Source organism: Bos grunniens, chromosome 9 (assembly GCF_055505025.1).
Source record: "Bos grunniens cultivar Pamir isolate PY7600 chromosome 9, Bosgru_T2T1.0, whole genome shotgun sequence".
Lineage (NCBI taxonomy): Eukaryota > Metazoa > Chordata > Mammalia > Artiodactyla > Bovidae > Bos > Bos grunniens.
This window is the reverse complement of record NC_141173.1, coordinates 32,244,405-32,267,197: the sequence shown is the minus strand read 5'-3', so window position 1 is coordinate 32,267,197 and position 22,793 is coordinate 32,244,405. Positions and strand designations below refer to the sequence as shown.

At 40.0% G+C, this 22,793-nt stretch overlaps 1 long non-coding RNA gene across 1 annotated transcript in view; it reads left to right on the top strand.

The window, feature by feature from the left end:
- The first annotated feature begins 14,016 nt into the window (after nucleotides 1-14,016).
- The window catches only part of LOC147365748 (uncharacterized), a 35,116-nt gene continuing 26,339 nt past the window's right edge, over nucleotides 14,017-22,793 (top strand). The window contains exons 1-2 of the long non-coding RNA XR_015132708.1: nucleotides 14,017-14,112; nucleotides 17,544-17,692. This is a non-coding gene — a long non-coding RNA (uncharacterized LOC147365748). The remainder of the gene's footprint in view (nucleotides 14,113-17,543; nucleotides 17,693-22,793) is intronic.

Below are 22,793 nucleotides of genomic sequence, written 5' to 3'. Positions count from 1 at the left end.
TATTAGAAATAATATAATTTTTATATGTGTGTGCACATACACAGGTTTTCTATGTTTTGAAAACTTTTAGTATCTTGTTTGATGTCAGGAGATACAAAGTTCTGAAGATGAAACTTAGGAATCTGCTCAGATTCTTCATTATATTACAGGGATGGTGTACATGGTTATGGGCTTCCCAGTGACTCCAGAAATGATTACTTTTCCTGCATTGTGTGACACACAGGAGATACAGAGACACTTCAGTTGACAAATGGGGCTATTTTTGCTTGTCTTTCTTTTGGTGCAGTGCAGTGGCTAAGAATACAAGTTCTGGACACTGTCCTCGTTCTGTCAGACTTGAAAAAAATTATTTTTTTCCCAGAGCCTTAATTTCTTCGGCTGTAACATGGGTTAAATGAGAGATAATAAGATTGAACTCCGAATTATGAGGATTTAAGTCAACGATGACCCTTGGGGGTCTAACATCTGTGTTTCCTGTGTTGCTCACCAGATTCAGTTGCTTATGAGCTTGCCCATTCAGAAGTCTTTCCTCAATAGAAAAACCCTTAGACAAACATATTCTTTTTGGCATTGTCTAACTTTTTTAACAGAAAATGTTTTTAAAAAATTGTTTAACCAATAGGAAATTGTGAAGGTTCAATGAAAAAAAAAAAGGCAAACCTGCTTAGGGTTTTATGTTTTTAGGGTTCTGTTTAGGGATCCCAAAGTAATAAAGGATGAAGGTCTTGGAGATACAGAAAGGTAACAAGTTGTATAGTCATCATCCATTATAAGTCAGTTCTACTGACTTGGAAATTTACAGGAGTAGGTTGAATTATCCACCTTGAACAGTAATCTTGGAATTCTTCTGGCATTATGTAGGTTGTCCACCTGAAGTTTAAACCTAACTCCATCCCAATCCTGTTCAATACAGTCCTCATCCCTTTTTGCTTTACCTTGTTTATGTTTATGGCTCCTGTTTATGACCTTACTCATGCCTCTTGGTCTTTGACTTGTTTTTGCACTTGGTCTCCCTAACCTTGACCTCCCCCTTTTGCTATGGGTTCTTGAACTGAATTCACAGCACCTGGCTCTCCTCAGCTCTAGCTGAGGGCTTCTCAAAGCTTAAGCAAGTAAATCACCCTCCAATATTATTAAAATGCAGATTCCAATTCAGTAGGTCTGGAGCAGAGCCTGAGATTGTGCATTTCTAACAAGTTCCTAGGAGCTGCTGATGCTTCTGGCTCTGGGACCCCACTGTGAGTAGCAAGGCTCACTGAAGTCAGTGTTTTGGTTCTAATCACCTCCTGCAACCCCATCTCAGCTACTAATTCTAGCTGTACTGGCTAGTCACACACTGCACTTCTGCTTATGGTAAAAACTATGGAATGTTCATCTAATGTCCATAAAAATCAAACTGAACCCTCCTTGTATGTTTTGTAAAGGTCACAGAGGAAGGACAGTCTTTGAAGTCTTAGATTACTGTGAAAGAATCAGCTTACTAAAAGTTACAGTTTTTATGACTTTTTAGCAGATACACCCCGAGTTCTAGAGCTACTGGATATGTACCATAGAAATAAGATAGTTATTTATTTAAAATATGCTAAGATAGAAGGACCGAAATCCTGTACCTATATAATCTATTAGGTGTGAAAAATATAGTTGAGACTGAATTGCAAGCATTGTGAAGCCCATACTCTCTGAAAACATGGAGACACTGAAACAAAAGAAACCTGCAAAAGGTTATGAGATTTTTGAGGATGCCTATTTCTAAGTTGACAGTCATATGAGGAAATGTAATCGTTTGGAAGTGTCATTGAGGTGGGGATCATTTTCCCCCCCTTTTAAATTACCTCAATGAAAGAGTCTCAATGAAAGAGTCTGTGCTCGCAGACTGTGGAGTCAAGGGTAAAATCCAAAGTTTAAATTCTGACTTCAACTTTATATTGGCCCGAGTTACCACATACAACGTCTGCAATAGGAAATTATTACCAGTACTTACCATCTACTTACCTTCCCATTTAGGTATGATGATGGATTCTGTTCCCCGTTGCCACATTGCCTCTGGCTTGAATGTAGGTTCAGGAGTTAATTAACAGTTTGTGAACTCACAGATATCCTGTGTGTCATTTTATTTATTGCTCCACTCTGTGTCATCTCATGAGTCAAGTTTCGGTATTTTAATATGACATAGGAAGACAAGCAATTTAGGAGAAAATCTCGTTTTCTTTGACTTTCAGAGAAAAACTTAATATACATGTAAGAGACAGAAGTGCAACCCAGGCTTTAATTCTGCTTCACTTATAAAAGCTATTTTACCACAGGAAAATACCATCGTATGTATGTTACTGTCATACCCAAAGAGCTGCTTCCAACACTGTCTTTTGTTTGCTGGGTATTAAGTTCACAAGAAAGCTACTTAAAGCTGCTCTCAACCATTAGCTGGGGAGAAAAGGCTCTGTGTTTTACATCAGTGGATTTGGAAAGGGCAATATATTTAGTTACTGGTGTGTGAGGTGATTATACAATTGCTCTGTGTCTTTTTGTGTCGTGATCAATTGAGAAGGCTTTAAAAACTTATTTGAATTTATGGCTATTGTCTGGCCTTCCTCTGGCTTTCTATCAAGCAAGGTAAACAGGGTGAATTCAGCCATGTGGGCTCAGTGTTTGACAACTTCCCGGGGCTTACAGTCACTGTTGCACGCTCTCTAGTCACTCCACATGAAAATCCTTATTAAACAACGTGGTGAAGGCTTTGCTGTCCTCCAGGAACTTCTTCCTAATCAATGCCTGTGGCTGATCTCTTCAGAGCTCCTCAGCCTGGGGCCTGGGACATGCTTGGGAGCCAGATTCGGATTCAGAGGCACAGTCATTTACAAAGAGATTGTGAACATGCCAGGTGAAGAGGCTGCCCCCACCCATGACTCCTTGCCCTAGGCTGTTTCTCCTAGACATCTGAACGTTATTCTGCAAAGTAATCTGAAGCATTGATTTTCCTTTTTTTCCTTCAGTCTAAAAAAAGTATTAGACACAAAACAACAAATGTCTTTCATTTTACCCATGTGGGACAATATTGGCGTTTTATATAAAAATAATTATATAAATAAGGTTGTCATTTTTGTTGCTGGAAGCAAGAAGTGCTAAGTGTGTTAGTATTCTTGGGTCATTTTCTTCAGATGTGAGACTGAGTCAACCAAGTAAATAGGATTTATAGCCTCTAAGATCTACTATACAGATGTCTATATTTGTCATTGTTGTTTAGTCACTAAGTCATGTCTGACTCTTGTGACCCCATGGATCATAGCCCACCAGGCTCTTCTGTCCATGGGATTTCCCAAGAATACTGGGGTGGGTTGCCATTTCCTTCTCCAGGGGATCTTCCTGACCCAAGGATCAAACCCATGTATCCTGCATTGCAGGAGGGCTTTTTAACCACTGAGCCATCAGGGAACCTGAAATGTTTATATAATTGTCTACAATGAGGTCAAGACTCTGATATAAAATAGCTATAGGAATTGTGAAATGAAGCTCTAGAACCTCCTTTGTGTTACTATTCTAAGTAAGACGCGTTCACATAGGGTCTTTGGACTAAAAGGATGAATACAACCTGGTTTGGAAGCAAGTTAAAAAAAAAAAAATCTTCTGACCAAAAGAATCATTTTTTTTTCTGGCCTCCTAAATCTACATGCATTCTAAAATCCAATCTCAGATCATTATATCTTGAACTACTCCAACTTTAGATCAACCATAGGTAGTAAGCAATGCTATTCTACTTCACATTCGAGGAAATTTGGGTTCAAGGCCACATAGCTAGTGAGTAAAGAAGACATTTTGTCTATAATGAAGGATTGTTTTTAAATCTTTATTAATTTGAGTTCTGTCAGGGTGTTTTTAAATACTATACACAATTTCTTTCAGATTTTCTCTTCCTTGTTTTGGGTAAATGACCTTCACGGCTTTGTTCTGATTTGTCAGGGGATGTGAGATGTTTCTCTTTGTTATGATTTTTGTTTTATGTGCAGTTCTGACTTTTCTCCATAATGGTAATCTAGGCTGGTTTGGGGAGGAAAGAGAATACCTGGGATTTATATCAAAGACATTGTCGGATACTTTTTTTTTCCTCTTTGCTCTCACTGTCTGCCCCAGCCCTGAAAGATGTGCCATGAGAAACAAAGTATTAGAAGTTTTCAGCTGGCCTAAGGGGAACAGTCTCATTTACTGTGCTACATGGCGTCATAAATCAGCAAGGATAATACCCATGTGACTCTAATCTGGCATTAATTCTGGCACTAAAAATTTAATGGTTCCCTGGCCAACCCTCAGAAGTCTTGGGGGTTAATAAGGGGGTTGGGAGTTAATAATAATTTTAACTGGGGGACTCTGAGTTGCTCTGGAGGCGAGTATTTAGGAATTTGGAGAGTCTTCTACAAGTGAGCTTTATGAAGTCTGCATATTAATACAAATGGCATCAATAATAAGCAAGCCAAGATCTGTAGAAAAGGTGGGTTGAGTATCTTTAATAATTCATTATTATTATCTAGATGTTGAGATCAACTCTGCTCCATCAGGTATATAATAAACCTTAAGAATAAGAATGTTGAAATGCTTGTAAAAATATATTCATGGACTAATATTCATTACCAAGTGAACCAAATCAATATATATTTTTTTTCTTTTCTGAAAGTTCATTAATTTAGAATTTTCATGTGGGTGACTGTTTTCAAGGCTGGACTACATATTCTGAACTACATATATTGGGCTTAATACACGTTTATTCTTCTCATTGTCTAAGCTGATCCTATAAAGAATGACCTCCTATGGGGCAAATGTTTCACATAAGAGGAACTGACTAATAGAATCTGTATATTTTGATAAGAATGCAGAAACATGTAAAATTACTTTTGACTGAGCCCATGATAAGAAGTTTCAAAGTGAGGTGTTAGGCTCCATAAGTAGTATTGTAAAGAAGGCAGTAAGAACCATAGCTACCCTCATCCAGTGTGAAAAGGAAAGAGATCACAGTGGTACAGAACTATTTAAGACCCAAGATGGCCGCCAGGAGCCTGACCCGTCTAGGGAAGTGTTAAGAGAACTTCTGGGGGAACTGGGACACTCTAACAGCAAGAATCTGGCTAGGGGCCTACTGCTTAGACTGGGAGCCAAAGGAGGACTCCTTGGTGTTCAGAGGGAAGGTGAATATTTATGTCAGGGAACTGCAGGGGAGGTATTTCTAGAGATAGGGGTGGTTGCAGTTTTGAAGAATCCAAGGAAAGGAGAAAGAGTAAACTTAAAATAGCCATCAGGGCCAGAGGAAACCAGTTCCTGAGGATACTGGCACCAGTCTTGGAAGGTTTTTCCACATTTTTTTTCTCTTCTCTCCTCCTTAAACATGGAAAAGGCTGGGAGCTGCATCTAGGAGTGGTAAACAGGGAATGGGGAACTAGCGAACAGAGAAGGAAACTGCCCACACCTTCCTTTTAATTGGACAGAAGTATTTTAATGTCAGTTGAATTTCTGAGTTTTTATGTTCTCTGAAATTGGACTTATCAATTACTGATTTGTGACTTTTTGGCAAGTCAAGGTGCAGTTTTTCTCTGAAGCAAATTTTTTACATAATCCTGTAGACTTTGCAGTTAAAGATTTTATTTTGCATCAATATATTTATGTAGCATCGATTTATGTAAACCACAATCGAATGATTATATAAATAAGGAAAATAGACCAATAAGTGCTTTTCAGTGAATTAAAATACAATAAGAAGACAATGACTTGGAAGCTTCTTTGGACCGACAGGTCAGGAAACATTTCTCTGAGGGAAAAGGAGCCACAAAAATACTGGGTGGGTGGGGGAAAGTATTTCAAGCAAAAAGAAACAGCTGGTGCATAGACTTCAGGATGGAATGAGCTGGTGTATCTGGGAAAAAGAGAGAACGCCAAAGTGGCTGAAGACACATTGTTAAGTCAAGAGTGGTGTGAAGTTGAAGGGGTTAGTTGGGGGGTGCATCACGTAAACTAGAGTAAGGCACGGAAACACTGGAGGGCTCCAAACAAGGGAGTTTTGTGGTCTGAGTTATATTTATAAAATTCTCCCTGTAGCTGACATGCCGAGAATGGATTATAGGAGGGCATGACTTGAGGCAGGAAGACCAGTTCAGAGGTCATTTCAAAGTTTAGACTAAATAGGATTATGACTTGAATAAGAGTAGTAGGGATACAAATGAAGGAAGTAGTTGGATTCTGGATATGTTTTGAAAGTAGTTAGTAACCTTAGTGATGTTTTGACTATGGGATGAAGGAAACTGTTCTCAAGGATGTGTCCTCGAATAATTATTGGAACAATTAAGTTGGTATTTCAGCCATCTGTCAGTCTACCGCTGAGGAGACTTGCCTTGATTCTACCATAAGAAGGATACAATAAAGACCAATAGAGGTTAAAAAGAAACTTTTCATGAGAGCTATCACCAGAGCCATGATAAAATCAACATTGGGCCTCAGAAGGGTGGTTGTTGCAATCCCAGCATTGGCAGCAGTAAGAGCTGCAATGGTTGCTGCCTTGACAGCAGTTAACAGAGTCAGCTGTAGCACTGGCAGCAGTGGTGAGTAGTGTGGGTTATAGCAGTGGTGGAGTTAGTGGATGGGGCTCTAATATTAGTCATCATAAATGGCATGGACCTCAGCATCACTTCTGATACTGAGAAGAGCAATGAAAGGGCAATGCCGATGGCTGACATCCACAGCTCTGGTGGCCACAGTCAGCAATGATGGTGGTCAAGTCTTTGAAAAACTGAATCAGCGTAGCTGCCACTTTTGATGTTGGCTAAAAAGCACACAAACAATAAAGACCTAAAGGAGGAGGATAAGAAAATGTTGGTAGCCAAGAGAATTAAAAAATCCTATGCTGATTCCTAGACATGTTCCCAGGTATTATATGATGCTTGAGTTCTCAAAGAACAAGTAAGAGAGAATTAGAAACATTTTTGTTTTGTGGTTATGTGCTTGAATAGCCTGCAAAATATAGATCACACATAAGTGTAGTGACTCTTCAAAGAGATAGGGTGTAACTGTGATGCTATATAAAAGCACATGGATAGAATATAAATGGCTTAAAAATGGAAGCTATTAGTTTTACAAAAATGATGAAGTGGCATCCTGAGATGTCATATGAAGATTTTTAGGTGGGAGTGAACAAGTTATTTTGGTTGTTGTGGAAATTTTAGTTCTGAGCTATGATTTTGGTATCTTATCTCAGGGGAAAATAAACTTTTAAAAGGCTCCAAGGGCTTTAGGACTTCCTGCTTCTACAGAGGACTTAAAGGAGATAACTCATCATCAAAATGATGCTTGGAGCCAGGTTCAGATTCTGAGAACTGAGAAAATACAGCTTTAGAGTAAGTCAAGGTTTTCCTATGGTGTGATTTAGTGGACTGGCCATAACATTTGTCATTGCCTGGTTTTCTGGGACGGAGTCTGTTCCCAGCAGGGCTGTGACTCAACCTTTCAGCCAACCAAATGGAATGCCTGAAGGATGAGACCATAAAAAATGAACTCTTACCCAGACCTGGTAGGAATTTAAGAGTGGTAGTCTTTTCTGTAATGTCTTTTGACCAACTGAAATTGGTCCAAAGTATTTCCTTTCCTTTTTCACCATTAGAATCTTAGTTATTTATTTGTTTTTCTAGTTTTCTTCTGTTCTTGAAGGCTTTGCATTTCTTTTGTGAGACTGCATGTGTGGGGTTTTGAGAAATGCTTCGGGATGAAGTGCTATCTATCAATCCAAAACACTATCAAGAGATTTATTTGTTGTTTGCCTGTTCTTTCCCTCGCCCCCACCTCTTTGCTTCCTAACACATTTTTCTTCCATTTCTTTTTTTCCATCCACAGCAGAGAAGGGCTGCCTGAAGCTTTTCCCCAGAGCCATTCTGCAGAACAGTCTTAGAGAGGAGTTACAGTCTTCAGTGTCTCCCCTGACAGGCACAAGAACATTTTTTCTTTAACTCTAGCATGGCTGATCTTTGCCACAAAATATCCGCCACCCTGCTCCTCTGCACCAAATGAAATATTGTTACTGATGGTAGGTGGGTGGCAAAGAACACTGTTAGCCAACCAGCTTTCATGATTTCTTTATTTGTACAGAGGAGAAAGTTGACTTGCCAGATATGTTTTTTGGATGAATTCATAACACTGTTCACAAGGTTTAAGTTAGCAAAATGGCTCACCTGGCAAATTTTGGCTGGGTTGGAAAAGCTACTGAAGCCCAGCCAGCTTAATTATGATGAGGGTGATTAGTGTATCTGTCTCAGTGAAAGGCTAAAATGGTAAAAAATCCACCTGCAGTGTAGGAGACCGGGTTCAATCCCTGGGTAGGGAAGATCCCCTGGAGAATGGAATGGCTATCCACTCCAGTATTCTTGCCTGGAGAATTCCATGGACAGAGGAGCCTGGCGGGCTACAGTCCATGGGGTTGCAAAGAATTGGACACTACTGAGCCACATTCACTATTTTTCACTTTCTCAGTGAAAGACTATTACAATTATTAGAAAATTAAAAACGTAATAGACTCAGCCCACTTTGCTGCACAAATATGCCCCTGTCCATCGTGCTTCAGGACGTGGACATCCACGGTACGCTAATCCTTCACTGTCACACTGGTTAAGCTGTACCAAGGAAACTACCCTGCAAAGAAAGCTTTTGCTCAGCATGCCTGTAGTTCTTGTTTTTAGGTGCTATCCTGTCCAGATTCTTAAAGGAGTCAATAGTGTTAGAAGAGCTTCATTGATTGAAGCTCTGACCTGATTATAATAATCAAAAAGCTTGGGTGATTATCTAAAGCCTATAGGAACTTAATCACATTGCTTTAGTCATGGAAATAAGCCAGGATTCCACAATCAGCTTTTCAAGTAAGATATCTGTAGATCTAGGGTGGAAAGAGAATAATGCATTCCTTCTTTTCAAATCAGATCTTCCTTTTAGAGCAGGCAGTGATGAGCTTGTGCTGCACCAAGTTCAGGCAGCACGTAAGGGGTGAGGCTGGGGTGAGGGGGCGGTGTTGGGCGCGGTCCTTGCTGCTATCATGAATGCTATTTCAGTTTCTGAGAGATGGTACTGATGGATCATGGTTGAGAATTTAAAATATCCAAATCATTTCAATACAACTAAGTAAATATTTCTTTCATTAGAGTCCTGTAAAGAGCCATTTTAGAAACATCTGGTTTCACTTTTAGGAGTTATCTTTTTATAACATTAAAAAGATTGAATTTTTGTTTTAATGAAGTATTCAAGTTTTTAGTTAATGCTAATCCAGCTTCTTTGACAGGTGTATATATATCACTATTCCTTTTGCTGCCGCTTTTTTTTTTTTAGGCCCAGCTGTGGCTTATAGGACTTCTGTTCCCAGAACAGGGGTTGAACCCAGGCCCTTGGCAGAGTGTGGAGGAATTCTTGTCCTTTTTCTTCGGGTTTAAGGACAAGATTTGCTCTGAATCCCACTCCTTCTGTCTGTCTGAAGTCACTCAGGGACAAGCAAACTATAGCCAGAGGGTCTGCTTCCACTCTTTTTTGGTAATGTTTTATAGAATTACAGCTCTGTCCATTAGCTTAGGTATTGTTTCTGAATGTTTTGTGCTATAATAGCAGAGTTGAATAGTTGCAACAGAGGCCTTGTGGCCACTGAGCTGAAAACATTTACCCTTTGATCTTTTAAGAAAAAATTTCCAAGTTCTCCTTTAGCCTCAGTTCAGTCACTCAGTCGTGTACAACTCTTTGTGATCCCATGAATCGCAGCACACCAGGCCTCCCTGTCCATCACCAACTCCTGGAGTTCACCCAAACTCATGTCCATCGAGTTGGTGATGCCATCCAGCCATCTCATCCTCTGTCGTCCCCTTCTCTTCCTGCCCCCAACCCCTCCCAGAATCAGATTTTTTCCCAATGAGTCAACTCTTCCCATGAGATGGCCAAAGTACTGGAGTTTCAGCTTTAGCATCATTCCTTCCAAAGACATCCCAGGGCTGATCTCCTTCAGAATGGACTGGTTGGATCTCCTTGCAGTCCAAGGGACTCTCAAGAGTCTTCAACACCACAGTTCAAAAGCATCAATTCTTCGGCGCTCAACTTTCTTCACAGTCCAACTCTCACATCCATACATGACTACTGGAAAAACCATAGCCTTCACTAGATGGACTTTTGTTGGAAAAGTAATGTCTCTGCTTTTGAATATGCTATCTAGGTTGGTCATAACTTTTCTTCCAAGGAGTAAGCATCTTTTAATTTCATGGCTGCAGTCACCATCTGCAGTGATTTTGGAGCTCAAGAAAATAAAGTCTGACACTATTTCCACTATTTCCCCATCTATTTCCCATGAAGTGATGGGACCAGATGCCATGATCTTCGTTTTCTGAATGTTGAGCTTTAAGCCAACTTTTTCACTCTCCACTTTCACTTTCATCAAGAGGCTTTTTAGTTCCTCTTCACTTTCTGCCATAAGGGTGGTGTCATCTGCATATCTGAGGTTATTGATATTTCTCCCGTCAATCTTGATTCCAGCTTGTGCTTCCTCCAGCCCAGCATTTCTCATGATGTACTCTGCATAGAAGTTAAATAAGCAGGGTGACAATATACAGCCTTGACGTACTCCTTTTCCTATTTGGAACCAGTCTGTTGTTCCATGTCCAGTTCTAACTGTTGCTTCCTAACCTGTATACAGGTTTCTCAAGAGGCAGGTCAGGTGGTCTGGTATTCTCATCTCTTTCAGAATTTTCCACAGTTTATTGTGATCCACACAGTCAAAGACTTTGGCATGATCAATAAAGTAGAAATAGATGTTTTTCTGGAACTCTCTTGCTTTTTCAATGATCCAGTGGATGTTAGCAATGTGGTCTCTGGTTCCTCTGCCTTTTCTAAAACCAGCTTGAACATCTGGAAGTTCACGGTTCACATGTTGCTGAAGTCTGGCTTGGAGAATTTTGAGCGTTACTTTACTAGCGTGTGAGATGAGTGCAATTGTGTGGTAGTTTCAGCATTCTTTGGCATTGCCTTTCTTTGGGATTGGAATGAAAAGTGACCTTTTCCAGTCCTGTGGCCACTGCTGAGTTTTCCAAATTTGCTGGCATATTGAGTGCAGCACTTTTGCAGCATCATCTTTCAGGATTTGAAATAGCTCAACTGGAATTCCATCACCTCCACTAGCTTTGTTTGTAGTGATGCTTTCCAAGGCCCACTTGACTTTGCATTCCAGGATGTCTGGCTCTAGGTCAGTGATCACACCATCGTGATTATCTGGGTCATGAAGATCTTTTTTGTACAGTTCTTCTGTGTATTCTTGCCATCTCTTCTTAATATCTTCTGCTTCTGTTAGGTCCATACCATTTCTGTCCTTTACTGAGCTCATCTTTGCATGAAATGTTCCTTTGGTGTCTCTGATTTTCTTGAAGAGATCCCTAGTCTTTCCCATTCTGTTGTTTTCCTCTATTTCTTTGAATTGATCGCTGAGGAAGGCTTTCTTATCTTTTCTTGCTATTCTTTGGAACTCTGCATTCAGATGCCTATACCTTTCCTTTTCTCATTTGCTTTTCGCTTCTCTTCTTTTCACAGATGTTTTTAAGGCCTCCCCAGACAGCCATTTTGCTTTTTTGCATTTCTTTTCCATGGGGATGGTCTTGATCCCTGTCTCCTGTACAATGTCATGAACCTCAGTCCATAGTTCATCAGGCACTCTATCTATCAGATCTAGTCCCTTAAATCTATTTCTGACTTCCACTGTATAATCATAAGGGATTTGATTTAGGTCATACCTGAATGGTCTAGTGGTTTTCCCTACTTTCTTCAATTTCAGTCTGAATTTAGCCTAGGCACATGTAAACCTTTTTCACCCTCACTAGCCTTTTGTCTCTACAGAGCTCCTAGACCTGTCTGCATGACTGTGACGTTACTTCAGTCGTGTCCACCTCTGTGCAACCCTATGGACTGTAGCCTGCCAGGCTCCTCTGTCCATGGGTTGGGAAGATCCCCTGGAGAAGGAAATGGCAACCCACTTCAGTATTCTTGGCTGGAGAATCCCATGGACAGAGGAGCCTGGCAGGCTACAGTCCACAGGGTCGCAAAGAGTCAGACACTACTGAGAAACTTCACTTTACTTCTTTACCACTAATACCACCTGGGAAGCCCAGACCTGTCTAGTCTATTCCAGTTCCTTCTATTCAAATTTCTTGGAAAGTACTAGCCACTCATTGGACTAGCGAGTCACTCCCTGTCTCCCATTCACTCCTCAATTCTGCATCCTTTTTTCTGCTGCTGCTACTGCTGCTAAGTCGCTTCAGTCGTGTCCGACTCTGTGCAACCCCATAGACAGCAGCCCACCAGGCTCCCCTGTCCCTGGGATTCTCCAGGCAAGAACACTGGAGTAGGTTGCCATTTCCTTCTCCAGTGCATGAAAGTGAAAAGTGAAAGTGAAGTCGCTCAGTTGTGTCCAACTCCTAGCGACCCCATGGACTGCAACCTATCAGGCTCCTCTGTCCTTGGGATTTGCCAGGCAGGAGTACTAGAGTGGGGTGCCATTGCCTTCTCCATCCTTGTTTCTGCTCCTACTCTATTGCAGTTGCTGCTGTTTAGATTCTTAATTACTGAATCAAATGGCCACATTTTTCTTTTGGGTCTTTTCTGTGGCATTTGATCTCGAATCAGTCATTTTTAGGCTGGGCTCTCTACACTCTAGGTTTCTGTGACAATGGTCTCTTTTTAAACTCTGACCTCTGTGATACTGTGCCTTGGGCCTCTTTGAGGCTCCATGTTAACTGCTATGACTCTATTTCAGACCAGTTAGCTCTCATTTGGAGGACCTCAGCAAACTTCTAAGTTTGCATCCTTGTCCTCTTTAAATCTATTCTCATGTAGATGATCCATATTGAAACCCACTACCATCATTCCCCTGTTTACAAAACCTTAGTTATTGCCATTGCCTATAGCTACAATGAGGACTTCCCACGTGGCTCAGTGGTAAAGAATCTGTCTGCCAATGTGGGAGACGTGGGTTCAGTTCCTGGATGGGGAAGATCCCCTGGAGAAGGAAATGGCAACTCAGTCCAGTGTTCTTGCCTGGAGAATTCCAAGGACAGAGGAGCCGGATGGGATGCAGTTCATGGGGTTGCAAAGAGTCGGACATGAGTGACCAGGCACACATGCATGGCTACAGTGAACAAGTCAAATTGCTGCCTTACCCAATATTTCCTTTTGAGGACTTCCCAACACGACTATTATTATATCCCAGTAGGAGCAAAACACATCGTAATGCTGAGTGGTGAGAGAGAACGTCCGGTGAAGTAGTTCAGTATTGCACAGGGTTCCCAAGGAAGATGGAAGGAGATGAGGAGGGAAGCTGAGTAGAGAATAGGTAATTAGGAACTTGGTGTGCTATTTTAGAGAACTTATGTTTTATTCAGTAGTATCCACTGGTTTTAAGTAAATTAGTATTATCAGTTTTTTGGTAAAGAAAATTCATTCTTAAAATGGCATACTATATCTGAAAACCAATTTTTATAATGTGTATTAAGATAATTAAGGGATTACAGGACTGAGCCTTTGTTACTTTGAGTAGGAGAGATCTGAACATAGTTATGTAAACTCCTAAACATGAAAAGGCTGAATTGCAAGAGAGAGATGGGATAATTGATGGAATGATTTGCCAGAGGCATAAGATGCCAGCTGAAGGATTAATACAGACAGAACAAGGAGCATCTCAATACTAGGTATGAAGAAAGGAGGGGAGAAGAGGGGGCATCTCTGTGCGTATTGAGATGGACAAAGGAAACAGAATTCTCATGGGCTTTACCTAACTTGTGAACTAGGAAGTCATCGGTCATCTAAGAATGATGAAGGGAGTACTGGCAGATGGAGCTTCAGTGAGACTTTGGGATAACAGTTGAGGAAACGGGAGCTAGAGATAAATGTGGACAAACAGAAAGATTATTTGGCAGTGTTAAAGATCATCTGAGATGGGATGTCATCAATATATAGTGACTTCAATAGGAATCTCTTCTGCTGACAGCACCTGGCCAATCACAGGAGACTAAGGAAAGCAAGAGGCAGCCATTTGATTGGACAAGTACAGGCCTGGAATTTCATCCTGTGAAGAGGGCACAGGTAATGGTATTGACAAATGCTATTTCTGAAGCCTGAATCATAATGCCTAAGGCTGGCTGCGGACGTGGTTAACTGTCACAGATTCAGAATTATGATCGGTACACAAAGCAAAGCCCTAGTTGCTTTGCATGTTAAAACAATCTATTGGTAATCAACTTTAATGTCCTCCAACTGTCAGCTCTCTTTTATCTCACAGTTGTGGATGTTTTGAAAGGGAGAATTCAAATAAATTTGAGAAACACTCAGTTTATGGAAGCAGCCAACTTGCCTTTTGTTTTTCTGAAAATGTTTCCTTATTGTCCACAAACTTCCTTCACACTCTTCTCTTTCAGAGCTTTTTGTTGTTCATTTATTTAGTCAATGAATATTTGAGTGATATGCTCCAGGCATAATAATTAGAATCCAATCACCTGAGCTGGAAAGTTTGTCTGTGTTAGTTGCTCAGTCATGTCTGACTTTGAGACCCCCTGGACTGTAGCCCACCAGGCTCCTCTGTCCATGGAATTTTCTGGGTAAGAATACTGGAGTGGAGTGCCATTCCCTTCTCCAGGGGATCTTCCCTACTCAGGGATCCAGGTCTCCTGCATTGTGAACAGATTCTTTGCCATCTGAGCCACCAGGGAAGCCCTGGTGTCAAGCTGGAAAGTTTAGTCTTAGTATTTTTGAACATGGAAGAATTTGAGAATTATTCTTGGTTCTAACATGTTGGGAGCAACCAGATATTCCTGAGGCTTTTTCAGAGCTAATGGGTCATGCTGTATAACAAGGTGTCAAAAACTCATGAGGAAAAGTAAAATCATGATATGACACTACCAAGGGCAAACATCTCCTACTTGGAAGGAAAAGACTCATTTGCACTTTCAGTCTCTTCCTCTCTCATAATCTCTCTACATGAATTATGAGATTTGATGGCTGTGGTGATGGGGGTTTTAATGTATATAAAACCTTCTTTTCTTTTAATAATTTTTATTGGAATATAGTTGCTTTACAAAGTTGTGTTAGTTTTGTTGTACAGCAAAGTGAATCAGCTATAAATGTATATATGTGTGTGTGTGTGTGTGTGTATAACACCACCTCTTTTTTGGATTTCCATCCTGTTTAGGTCACCGCAGAGCACAGGGTAGAGTTTCCTATGCTACACACTAGGTTCTCATTAGCTATCTATTTTACATTTAGTTGTGTGTATATGTCAATCCCAATCTCCTAATTCATCCCAATATATAGCTAAGACATTTTCAGAGCTAATGTCATCCATATGTTTATCTCTACATTTATGTCTCTATTTCTGCTTTTCACATAAGTTCATCTGTACCATTTTTCTAGATTCCATATATACGCATTAATATATGATCTTTGTTTTTCTCTTTCTGACTTCGTTCTGTATGACAGCTTCTAGGTCCACCTACATCTCTGTAAATGGCACAATTTCATCCCTTTTTATGGCTGAATAATATTCCACTGTATAAATGTGCCACTTATTCTTTATTCATTCCTTTCTTGATAGATGTTTAGGTTGCTTCCATGTCCTGGCTATGTGATGCAAAGAGTGATGCAATAAATATTGGGGCCCTTATGTTTATTTATCTGAGCTAGACTTGAGATAGCCCTTTTCTGCCTCTTCTCCCACCAGACTACAAGTCCAGAAGGACAATGAGTGGCTCAAAAATATTTGTTAAATGAATGGATACGTCATGCTAAATAGATATCATGAGTCTAGTGAAGTTATCTAGGCTATGCCAGCCATGGCTGGATTCTGCTATAATCAAGTGACCCCTTAGAGGACCCATGGCTCCTGGGGAGTGAAGTTTCTGAGATGAAACTCTGTGATGTGAACTTCAGACAGGTCAGCCGTTCTCACACCCTCTAATGTGATTGGTTGCCTGTTCTTTCTGCATTTTCATCTCAAATATCCTCTAGGCAAATTGCATCTGAGAAACTCATCTGAAGAATCCAAATCATTATAAATTATTTTCTGCCTACCATTACAATCACTGTTAAAGCCTTCACCCACTTCATTTACTCTATTTCTTCATTTCAGTGCTATCAAGTTCTGGGAGAAACAGAATAGTGTGATGATGTGCTAATTATATTTTTATGCCTTAACAAATATCTAGTGCTTAGGACACAACTTAGTTTCCTGCATATGTTAAAAATAAGCAAATGAACAAAACAAAAAGCAAATAAGCAAATACAAATTACCAAATAATACTATATTCAGATCTTTGAAACACATGTGTTTCAAAGCCATATTCTGATGCCTATTATTATAGCTGTATCATATCTTTCTCTTTTTTCCCCTCCCTCTCAATAAATGTAAGTCAAGAATTTAGTTATCTTCTACCATTCCATAATTTTTTACCCAAGTTGGTTTTGATAAACGATATAGCTTGGGGAGGTAATTTTCTTAGGGGCCTTATTTAATTCTCATTCTAAACCTATGAGATTAGTGATACCTACATTTTGCAGGTGGGAGAGCAGGTTCTGAGAGGTTAAGGAACCTGATAATGAAAACAAGTATTGTGACAGAAGCATAGCACTCAAATATATGATTATTCCAACATCAGGCTGGTTAGGTACTGTTATCACTATTTTAATTAGACAGTTTCAGATCAAGGAGAGAAAGCACTCCACTCAAGGCCACTCAACTAGTAGAGATGTGTGACCAAGGCTAGGGTTCCTGCCCAGTCTGTCTCACCCCAGCACGTGGTTTTTCCTAGCTGACTAGCTTGTTTAACTAAGGGCTTTCTCTCAGCAGGGGGCCATTCTTGAACATGTACAGCTTCCCTGTAACAGGGAAATTACTGGATAGAATTGTATACTGTCTTGTCCAATTAAAAGACAATCAGTGCTGAGAACACCTTACTGGCTGAAAGTGAATGTTAATGCTTCTATTCTTTAGTCTTGCTTTCAGGAAATATAGTTTATATAGTTTAGGCTTGCTTTCAGGAAACTAAAACATGATAAGCAAAAACAAGTGAAAATTCGATGGCTGCTTACTGCCTTTGTGTTTCCCTTTCTTTTCTCCTTAGCTAGTGCCAAAGTAATCACCTAATACACAACCCCCAGAAGCATTATGCTCACAGATCCTGATGTTCCCCTTCTGTGTTTTCGTTGGAGCTGTGCAGTTATGTCTTCAATCAAATGGAAATATGCTGTGAGAGATGCTGAATGGAATTTTTTAAAAGGCAATGAGGATCACAGTGACTACTCCTTGCTGATTTTTGGTGGGGAAGGAATAGCAGGAAAATAAATTAAACACGAAAAAATCATTGTTTCTTCCACATTGCCATGTGAAGATACTTGGCTTGCTGTGTTCTATACACATTTAATCAGATCAGTCTAGCTGATAAAATAAAAGCTCCCCTCCCCTGGCCCCATGCTAATTATTCTTGTTAATTATTTTTTAATTATCTTTCTATCACTGCTTCTAGAACAACTGTCATAATTTCCACCTCAGAGGCTCCAGACATGACATACCTATAAACGTAGTATCAAGGATGGTGGCTGGTGTGTGAATGCTTTCAGAAGAAACACAGAAGAGAAATCAAACCCAAATGCCATTCTTAGCACATTACGATGGGTGAGTCTCTCAAATTGCTTCTGTTAATTATTCATTAGAGGAACACACACACACACACTAAACCACTTAACTATTTGAGGGTTCATGTTACCTAGTTTAAATCTGTATCTGTCAAGTGTCTCACAGCATGTTGGACAAAGCAGAGCTCAAATAGTCTGCTATATTGTGTAACCTTACTTCCAGAAATAAAAGAAAAGATAGGCCACACACCAAGTAATTGTGTGGACCTTTGAGGTCTGCCATGTATTAATGATAACTAGTTCTTCTGTGTTGAAGTCATTGGCACTATGCTAGGCACTCTGGAAGGATACACAGTCATTGGATTTTTGTTCTCTATCTCAATTATTTTAAAATGTTAATAGCAAGGAAAAACATGCACATGTGACATTAGAAAAAAATTAGAGACCAAAGGAGTGAGAGAGGAGACTATCAGGGCAGTTTTCCTGAAAGACCTGTAGGTGGGCGTGCATCATCAGGCATGGATAAAAGCTTAGAGGGTGTAGAGGTGGCAGTGAGCATGGGCTCTTTAGTGGGCAGCTGGCCTGATTGAATTGAGGACTATGTGTAAGAATCTTATAGGTAAGGTAAATATATAGCATATATATCATATATGGTATTATCCATTTGCTCAGAATGTCCTTAGTCAAATTCCATTTCAGAGGCCTGAAACCCTGCAATACTCACAGTATAGTAAGTTTTTCTTCTCTAATATGAGATTAGCAAATTGTACTTCAAGCCAGTCTCATCTGTGTGCTTGGTTTTCAGAAAAATTAATTTTGTATCATTGTTGCAATTGGAATATATAATATTCATAAAGTGTCATGCAAACTCTTTGTCCAAAAATGGGACCAAACTACTTGTTTAATTAATGTGAAAGATCAGGGAAGGAACTGCTGCTTAAAAATATTCCATATAAGATTATTGCGTTTGCTTGATGCCATCTCTGCTTATCATTTCTAAGGAGATTATAAAGAGTTCATTTCTCCTACCTCAATGAAGCAATCAACTGAAGGCAAGCGTAGCCTACTCTCAAAGAGTTGGAGTATCTAGTTATTCTTGAACATATGAGAAAATTGATCATCTTTAAAGCCCAGAGTCCAATATAGTGCTCTAATGCCTAAAAATCTTCAAATGATTTGACGATGGGATAACACTGGTCTCAGATTTGTTCAATTTCTAAAAATACAGCTTCGTTGCCTGTTTTCCCCAGTGAGAATTAGAGGTCAAGCTTAGAGAAGAGTTACTCCTAATTTTGATAGTGGTATAATTCATAATTCACATGCATTTCATATTTATTTCCTACACAATTCTATGAGATAAGTAAAATGATCACAATCATTCCTGCCCTTAGACATGAATAAGAAGGGCATCTCCTAGTCAGTACCTTGAGCTTTAGAAGACAATGAAAATTATAGATATTAAGACACAGTTTTTCCTTTTCAAGCTTTTCTTTTATTAATTTTTTTATATGTGTAGAATTAATTTGATTACAGAGAATTATGGAAAATAACTGTGTTAGCCACAGTGCCTGTTCCAGGCCAGAGGATGCTGGGCTGAGTGTGTGTTTGTGTGTGTGTGTGTGTGTGACATTTTTTGCCCTGGGAAACTAGAGAAAGAATCATATGGAATTTAGAAAGATGGTAACGATGACCCTATATGTGAGACAGCAAAAGAGACACAGATGTAAAGAACAGACTTTTGGACTCTGTGGGAGAAGGCGAGGGTGGGATGATTTGAGAGAATAACGTTGAAACAGATTGCCAGTCCAGGTCCGATGCATGAGACAGGGTGTTCAAGGGTGGTGCACGGGGATGACCCTGAGGGATGGGATGGGGAGGGAGGTGGGAGGGGGGTTCAGGATGGGGAACACATGTATACCCATGGCTGATTCATGTCAATGGATGGCAAAAACCACCACAATATTGTAAAGTAATTAGCCTCCAATTAAAATTAAAAACAAATCAGTGCTGTTGCTTATGTCCTAAATCACCAAAGTGGTATGCCTAGACGTTCTCTTCCTCCCTACTTCACCCCCTCTCCTTGGATGGTCTAGTTTTGGTAGATGCTCAGGCTCATCGGCAAATCCTGGCACTTCAGTCATCAGCCAGGAGGTCTGGGAAGTTTCTACCTTCTGGCCCCGGCAGATCCGTAATCCCATACAGGCTTTGAGTGGGGCAGGGGCAGGCCCAGGGAGAGCAGAGTGGCTCTCTGTCCTCTGGGTGCTCAGTACTTTCCAGAGGACTAGGCTTGAGGAGGGGGGGAAGGGAGGTTGAGTGGAAAATAGGCCACTTAGGGGGCAGAGTTTATGTGATAACTTTTAGGTATTTTGACATATGCTACATTGGCCTTCATTTGTTGTTTTGCCTTAGTCCATGCTAATATTGGGGAAGACCTGTTCTTATTTCTACAGAGGAGCAAACTGAGGCTAAAGGGAATTAAATTAATTGACCAATGATTGGTAAATAACAGAGCTGGGATTTGAACATTGTCCTACTGAATTTAGAATCTCAAATTTCAGGTGGAGTTGAAGATAGTTTATGGAGGGAGCACCTTGAAAAATGTAGACTTACATAATAAATGAAACTTCTTGTAGAAGTCCAAGGAGAAAAGCCACATGGGAAAACCTTGTCCTGGAAAGATTTGTCCCCTGGCCTAGAGGCTATTAATCTTAGATGCATGAGGATCAGCCTTGGTTCTTAATCTAAAGGTTTCCAGAGGATTATTTCTTAAAGCTTGAGTCACCAAACATGAATAGTCTTTACATACATGCACAATACAAAAAATGATCTCAAGTTGAGAAGAGTAGGAAATTCAAAATTAAACCAAGGGAAATAGCGTGCTTTATTGCAGTGCTTCTGAGTCTTAGATTTACTTATTTGGATTTCTCTGGAGTAAATAAGAAGCATAACTTCCCCAAACTGCTTGCTGGTTGGCCTGTTTTGTGGAGCACTTTGTCGTTGTGGAAGTAGTAATTCACAACCCCTCTACTGCTTGCTCTCCCACTGCAGGCAGCAGAGGGGAGCAGCCTGAGAGCTGCTCTGTCTGACCCATGGCAGCTGAAATTAATGGTTCCCACGTCTGACTAGCACTCAGGCCCCTGGCAAGCAAAGGAAAGACTGATCAGCATGGTTCTGCCATAAAACTAGTTCTCAAGTTACAGTCATGGTGCTGAGAGCCAAAAACACCTGGTTTGAACAAAAGCTTAAGAGTGCTTGCTTTTGGGGGTTAAGCTTCTAGGCTTTCCACATAAATGGAAAATAAACAGAAAGGCAGTACCGTTATTTACTTTTATATTTCCGTTTTGGGGAAAATAGGAGAGGAAATGATCATCCAAATAAATTTGGACAAAGTCAGACAAGTAGAGGAAATGAAAATTATTGAGTGTCTGTGCCTGTAGGCTAGTAGTATTAGAAACAGAACATCCACAGCATGGGTGACAGAAGAAAATTATGAGAAACAAAGATTTTATATTTGAAAAGAAACAGTCTTATTGCTGCAGGATAGCAGAAATGTCTAGAACATGTTATTATGCAATGTGCTTGCAAGTGGAAGGGGTAATTGAAGGGGTATAAATCAGAGCATTACTGACTAATTTTCATGTAGGAAGAATTTGTTTTAGAGACTAAGTTAGTGCTTCTCTAAAAGGTTTAAAAATAAAGTGTCTAAAAACAGGTACACTATAGACTTTTAGGAGAGAATAGACAAGGCAAAGAAATATGTGATATGATAAGAGCAAGAGAAGATAACAGGATTAGTCATATGGGAGATTTCAAATTCCTTGTTGTGTGATTTGTGAAACTTTTGAGACAAGGTTAGAATGAGGGAAAAGGACATGATGGATTTTCTAAATGCAGATCATAGATTTATTTATTTTTCAATGTACAAAGCCACAACTGACAAGAGCTGCCCAGAAAAGTTTTTAGGGTAAAATTTTCAGTTCAGCTATAAATAGATGTCCAGAATTGCCACATTCATCAGGAGACGTATAGGAAAGTGGAAAATGCATAGTGAAAGTCAATCAATCATGTCCAACTCTTTGTGACTCCATAGACTAACCCATGAAATTCTCCAGGCCATAATACTGGAGTGGGTAGCCATTCCTTTCTCCATGGGATCTTCCCAACCCAGGGATCTAACCCAGGTCTCCTGCATTGAAGGCAGATTCTTTACCAGCTGAGCCACCAATCAGCGCAAACTTTTGTAAAGTAGCATCTGTTCCCACAAAATATTCCTTGTGTTATGCAAATATACAGCAGTAATCTCTGCCCCAAGAGTCACCTGAAGCTCTCCCCAGCATTCAGTGTTATTCTCAGCGTAGTATTAGCTGGCATGCCCACAGCGCCTCATGGCAGCTGTGAGGAAGATGTCTTGAAGTTGAATGCATGTAATATGAGGAAGTGCCTGCTTGGGCATCAAAGTTCTGGCCAGTAGGCTTTCCACAAACTCCTGGAGATTAGGAAAGAAAGGAATCAGATTATAAGAACAATATAAACAGCTTATAAAGTAAGTAGTTAACCTTGTTATGTGTATATATGTTTAATTATGAATATAGTGCTGAGTTTTATGTACTTTATATACAAGTAAACTTGTTTATTAACAATCCTTCCAGTAGGGCTTGGTCACATCTTTCGGACTTCTGGGTGGGTGGGAGCCAAATTGCAGCCATGGTTCACAAATTTATGTCTTCTTTAGCCTCCTTGCATTTTGTCTTGCTGTTTTTTTTTTTTTTTCCATAAAAGATCTAGCTCGGAAAATATCTTAACTCGGTAACCCTTCAGACTCCTTTTTCATTTTATTTAAGCCTTGATTTTATTGTGCAAGTGTTTCTGCCTTTAGCACCACTCCTGCTAGCTTATTGCTTCTGCTAGACATTTTCACTGAGCTCTGTTTATGCCACGCACTTGCATTATACTATGGAGTTAGAGATATTTCTGTTTAGTCAGGAAAAATGGGAACTTCTCTCTGTTGCACTAAGAATTTTCTAGCATAAAATTATGAGCTATCAAAGCAACAGTTCCCCCCCTCCCCACCAAATAGCAAATTTAAACATTTAATTGCAAACCACACATATTCATTGATTGCTTGATATGGGCCCACTACT